Genomic DNA, 6,347 nt, shown 5'->3' with positions numbered 1-6,347 from the left:
TGAGCCCTTATCAAATATTCATCAGAATGTGGTTTTAAACATGCAAAGTTAGAATCTATTTTAAATTTGATTACCATCTTAATCTGTTTTCTGATGCTACAACAAATTACCTGAGATTGGCTAATTAATGAGGAACAGTGGTTTATTATACTGGTCACTAATGTTTAGAAAGATTGAAAAGAAGTAGTGGTTTATTTAGCTCAGTTCTGGAGACTGCAAGGCCCAAGAGCATGGCACCATGTCTGCTGAGGCCTTCGTGCTGCATCAGAACACAGCAAAGCTTCAGATGGCGAGAGAGGACAAGCATGGTCAGCTCAGGTCTCTCTTCCTCTCCTTTAAAACCACTAGTCCCATCATGCAGGCCCTACCCTAATGACCTTATCTAATTTCGGTTTCTTCCTGAGGCCTCAGATCCAAATATCATCAACATTTGAATTTGGGAATTAAGTCTCAATATGCACATGGGGGAGTGGGGCATGTGGGGGGGGCAGGCAGAGTGGAACATGGCAATTGCCAAGAAAGTTAGCTTTCTTTATGATGCTCTGAAGCATTTGTTTGTTTGTTTTATTTGTGGAGAGAGTTGCACCTGTTAAGTCTTTTAAGAAAAACTATTGAAATTTTTTGTAAGAATGGCATGGCAAGATATAATGGGATTTTTCTTGTTTTAATAATTCATCTTCAAGATGGCAGTGCTGACTCTGTAAAGGATCATCTTTCCAAGAAGACTGATTTTGCTAAAATAGTAATACCAATCCCTATATCTGGAATATAGCTTTGAAATGTTTAAATGATTCCCTTTTAAAGAGCATAATGAAAGTAGAAAAGCTTATAAATAAGAGATGATACCTCTAATGGAATGTATTTGTCCCTTGGATTCCTTGACACGTGGTCCTTTTATTGAGCGGAAAAAAATCAAATGTGTTAAATCCATGCCAGATGTTGTAACGTTTACAGAATTTTGAATAGTTACACCTTGTATAGTTTAGCGGCAGAGCGCTTGCCTAGCATGCATGAGGCACTGGATTCAATCCTCAGCACTACATAAAAATAAACAAACAAAATAAAGGCATTCTGACCATCTACAACTACAAAAAAAAAATATTTTTTTAAAGACACAATAATAGACTGAAGTAATAATAGATTGAAATAAATTACTTTGTGATACAGTAGGGGAAAAACTCAGGACCAGGAACCTGAGAGACATTGGTAATAATTCGCCATAAGCCAGGAGTGTTACCTTAGTGGTTGTTTTTGTTTGTTTGTTTGTTTGTTTTGCTACTGGGGATTGAACTCAGGGGCACTCAATCATTGAGCCACATCCCCAGCCCTATTTTGTATTTTATTTAGAGACAGGGTCTCAGATGCTTAGCGCCTCGCTGTCACTGAGGCTGGCTTTGAACTCAAGATCCTCCTGCCTTAGCCTCCTGAGCTGCTGGGATTTCAGGTGTGCGCCACCACGCCCGGTGCCTTAGTAGTATTTATCTTCTTGGATTTTATTTTGTCATTTGAAAAATAAGAGTTATTAACTGGCTTGGATGAAGTCCTAGAGTGACAACCTGTTCTTGTATCTAAAATATTTTAAAGTCTCAGGATTTGGGATTATCACCTTATTTCCTCAAAGCTGAGAAAGAATTGACACCAGCTTTCTTTCCCGGGTGACTCAGTCTTGTAACTGCTTAGAAAATACCATTTTCTGTCCTCTGTCAAGAAACAGCATGAGTTTCACTGAGGCTGTGCTTCCTTATAGCCTTGTGCCTAGTGTTCTCCAATTTAAATGTGGAATAACATTGCCACACTGCTATGAGTTATAACAAAAACTTAAAATTTTTTTGTTTTTCATTTGTATTGTTTTGTTGAAGAATTTTTAAGTACAGAAAACTTAACAGTATATATTTAACTGAGTTAAGTGACAAGCTCTATGGCCCTTGCCTTTTCCAGCCTGGCATTGCGAGTCACAGGTTTTGAACCCAGGATGTTGCCTCTGCCCAGTGAGAGTAGCTCTCATGATATAGGTCACTATAATTGGTCCTCATGGTTTTCACCAGCTTAACCAGAGCCCCTTCATCTTCCAAGTTCACCCTGGTGTGATGACAGTGGTGCTGGTCTTCTTAGGGACTAGATAGCCCATCCTGGCCTTCCCCTGGATGCTGCAGAAGCAGACAAGAAGACAAGCAGCTCAGCAGATCCACATTTTGCTGATGTCTACACATTGTACACATGTATTGAAATGTCACATTGTAATTAATAAATATGTGCAATTGTTAAGTGCCCATTTAAATTTTTTTGAATATTTTAAGAATAAATTTTAAAGGAAGAATGGGTATATATTGGCAGCTCTCTCATTGGTTACAAGTATGAGAAATGGAAACATTTTTGTTTTTTAACTTGAACCTGAATATTTTGGTAACAATAAGCCATCAGAGAATGGAAAACCAACATTTAAGCTCTGGTAACTGTTCACTAAGAGTGAATGGCTATCATATGATATACATAGATGAGTGGCATGATGACTTTTGATTGCATCAGTGAGCAAATTATAAATGTGTGTACAGCCACTCTTTTTTTTTTTTTTTTTTTTTCCTTTTGGTACTGGGGATTGAACCCAGGAGCACTTAACCATTAAGTCACATCCCTAAACCCTAAACCTTTTTTTTTCTTTTTGAGACAAGGTCTCAGAAAGTTGATTAGGGCCTCACTAAGTTGCTCAAGCTGGCTTTGAACTTGCAAAGTTCCTACGTCAGCTTCCCAAGCTGTTGGGATCACAGGCACTGTAAGGGTAAAAGAAATTGAAGTTAAAGCATAAAAGTTAAAGGGTAAAAGACCGGGTGTTGTAAAAGTTTCTAAGCTGCAAGGTCTGAGTTAAAATGTAAAGGAGGTATTGTTAGGTTTCTATGCTACCTGCAAAACCTGAAATTTCTGTAGCTGTTAAGACAATGCTTAGAACCGCCCAGTAAACATTTCCCCTGGCTGTTTGGTTGTTTAATAATTCAGGACTCTGTGTAACTGGTCACGTAGTCCTTTAGGCCCTAAAACCAATCAGTTTAAATGTGTACCCCGTTTAGAAATGACCTATCACTCCAGCCTGACCTGTTCCCGCCAATGAATGAACCAATCATGTTTAGGAGTTGTTGTTCAATTTTCCCGCGCCTCATGATGATTTGTTCTGATGTATACAAAGCCCTCCGCCCTCCCCAAAAAGTGTACTTAAGCAGTGCTCAGCCCCTGCTCGGGGCTCTGGGCTGCTTTCCCTTCTTGAGTGGGCACGGAGCCCCAGCATGCTGGTTCAATAAATCCCCTTCTGCCAATTGCATGAGTGGTCACTTGGTGGTCTCTTTCTCCGTTTCGCGGGACCCTTACAGCACACACCACCTGCCCATTCACTTTTTAAATGAGGTAAATCTGGGTGGTTTAAAACATAATTCCATGGTAATCTTGCTTAGTGAGGAGTCTGAGGGCAGGTAAGTTGTAGCCCATTATTAGCCTGGTTCTTTTTATCACTATATAAATAACCTATGTGTTTGTGAACATGTATAAATAGGTGTTTCTCTGTAGGCTTATGAAAAAGCTGGGAAGGACATACACCCCTCAGTAGAGGTAGAGATGGACGTGCAAGGGAAAAGACCAAAACACTGTCGCATGACCCTTGAAAGAGCAGTGGTGGCTGAGATAGAGGAGCACACAAGGTAGGAAAGTGGTGAGCCGTGGCATGGGTTACTCTGGATAGGTTTGGTCAGGAAGGAAGAGGGAGATGGAAATTCAGCTTGAGGAGCAGACAAGGTGATGCAAAAGCTTCTTTTTCTTATATAGATTAGGAGAAATGTGAGTCTGTATGCCAGGGAAAGAGAAAATACAAAAACAGTGGTAACTGAAGGAGCATGGTAGTGTTGGAGGCGGTAAGGAATGGAATCAAGACTAGGCGATCCTTCTTTTCTCTGGGTTGTAGAGGTATTTCTAACAGGTTCTTCATAGATACTTAGGCAATAAGTCTGATAAAACACTGGTGCAGACTTTGAGGTGGAGCTTTTTGGTGAGGTTTGAGGGAAGCAAGTAGAAGCAAGGAATTTGCTAGTTTCCCCTTCTAATCTAACAAAATGGCTTCAAGAACAAAGCGGTGAACAATACTTAATGGCGAATTCCTGGACTGAAGAGGGTGTTTTAAGAGCTCCAGGGGAATGGCCTCTTTGGAGACAGGCCACATACAAACTGAAGGGAATGCAAATGGGTGGTGTTAGGTGTGGAAGGAAGTAGGAAACAGGTACTCTGGAGTTGATTGTGGGTGGGTAGGGAGACATTAAGGAAGACATGGGAAGGGAAAGATATGAAAAATTCATTTAAGGAGAGGAAAAAAGAAGGCATAATTCCAGAGCCCATCTTAGGTATTACTAATTTGTGATGAAGTGGGTTGGGATCTCCCAAGTGTTTAGATACCCAGAAGAGGAGAACAAATGCAGTGGGTTAGGATTAGGATTAGAGGACTTCAGGCATGAGTGACATTTACAGGGCTGACAAGATTTCCTGAGCTGAGCCAGAAAGCACGAGAGAAGCTGACAGCCAGAGAACAGAAAGTACTGATTGTCATGAAAAGAGTTTTAAAAAAATAATAAGAGCAGATACCCTAGGAGGAAAAGGAAAGGAGGGCAGTGAACGAGTAAGTTGGTCAGAGTGGGAGGTCCTTGCAGATCAGCTGCCAGCTCTGAGAGCCAAGGTGATGGGTGTATGCTATGAGGGGGCTCTGCAGGTCCTGTTTCTCTTTGCCTCTCCAGGGCTTAGCCGCGTGCCTGGTGCATAATAGACATGACAAACATTTAAATGAAATGGGGTAGAATGGAGTTAAGTGAAGGTCTTGATCTTGCAACATTTGAGTGTCTGGTCAGGGTGTTGGACAGCATCATCCTCATCATAAAAGTCCCTAAGGGAAATCACAGGAGAACTGGGTTAAAAGAGTCCCATATTGAAGTTATCAAAAATGGTGGGGAAATATCTGGTTTTAGTTTACATTAACTTGTGAGTATAGAGAAAATGATAAAAGCAAATGCTGTGGCCAATTTGGGTGAGCCCATTTCCCTGCCACAGAGCATACAGGAAACATGCTAAATCTATAGGTTTGGGGACTCCATCTTCTGGGGATGATGCCTGGGAAAGAGTATTTCTAACAGGTTCTTCATAGATACTTAGGCAATAAGTCTGATAAAACACTGGTGCAGACTTTGAGGTGGAGCTTTTTGGTGAGGTTTGAGGGAAGCAAATAGAAGCAAGGAATTTGCTAGTTTCCCCTTCTAATCTAACAAAATGGCTTCAAGAACAAAGAGGTGAACAATACTTAATGGCGAATTCCTGGACTGTTTTTAATGACTGTTTCCAAAATGCCCACAGGGATTCCTTCCATAGTTATCCATAGACTCAGGATTCAGTTTGCTCTTTTATTGAAGAGTCAGGTTTAGGGTTAGTTTAGGGTAGGGTCCATTGCCATTCCATATATGGAAATGGCATAGAATGGCTGCTATGTTTGAATGCATAGAAAGGGATTGGATAAAATGTATATACACATGTAAGTGGTATGTATATTTTAAGACTGCAACAGCCTTTTTGTAAGGCATTTTCTTGCCCACAGTAAAATCATATTTACAATGCCCTTTCACTTTTGGACAGTTCAGAATACTGTTATCTTAACATCAGAATCACACCAACCTAAAGTGTGGATTTATTTCTGCACCTACAGGCATATGGGGGCTTTGGACTTTTGATGGTATTCTGAAAGGATGTGTTGGTCCTACAGCCAGATGAGAGAATGGCAGGCCAGTTTGCAGGCTTTGGAAATCTTACAAGAGGTCACAGGAAAAGTGGTATGAGAGAAGGAGTGGAATTATCATGAAGCAGCAAGAGACAGAACACTTTGAGAACAGGCGCAGGGTCTTAGAATCGGCAGAGATGAGATGCGTCAGTGTAGCTGGGTGAAAGCAGGGGGCACAGGGGAGGCCAGCCTGGGAGGGAGAGCTGGGCAGGGACTTGCAGAGAGATGGGCAGTTGGCAGGTGGCTGGAAGGAACACCGATTTGAGCAGATGATTCAGTTATGGTGGCATCCTATGAGACATGATTCATTTGCTTTGATGCTGTGCCTCTGTGGCTAAAGAGCCCTCCTTTCTTCCCATCTCAGAGGTGAAGGCCTTGTGTTCCAGCTCATTAGCCCAGCCAGCCACTTCAGGATGGTTCCTCTTACTCTGCATTTACTTGAACCCACTCACACAGCTCCATCAGTGGCTGCCAACACGAAATAACTTCAAACAAAACTGTCTACTCTGCAGAGCAGGCACCGTGATTCCTAAACTGCCACATTTACTTTCTTTAC

At 41.5% G+C, this 6,347-nt stretch overlaps 1 protein-coding gene across 1 annotated transcript in view; it reads left to right on the top strand.

Moving 5' to 3' along the window:
* The window catches only part of LOC107154125 (prolyl endopeptidase), a 112,040-nt gene that overhangs the window by 94,388 nt on the left and 11,305 nt on the right, over positions 1 to 6,347 (top strand). The gene's annotated exons all lie outside the window — the stretch shown is intronic.

Source organism: Marmota marmota, unplaced genomic scaffold (assembly GCF_001458135.2).
Source record: "Marmota marmota marmota unplaced genomic scaffold, marMar, whole genome shotgun sequence".
In the NCBI taxonomy this organism is placed as follows: domain Eukaryota; kingdom Metazoa; phylum Chordata; class Mammalia; order Rodentia; family Sciuridae; genus Marmota; species Marmota marmota.
Note: the sequence above shows the minus strand (reverse complement) of the source record. Positions and strands in the feature narration are given on the sequence as shown.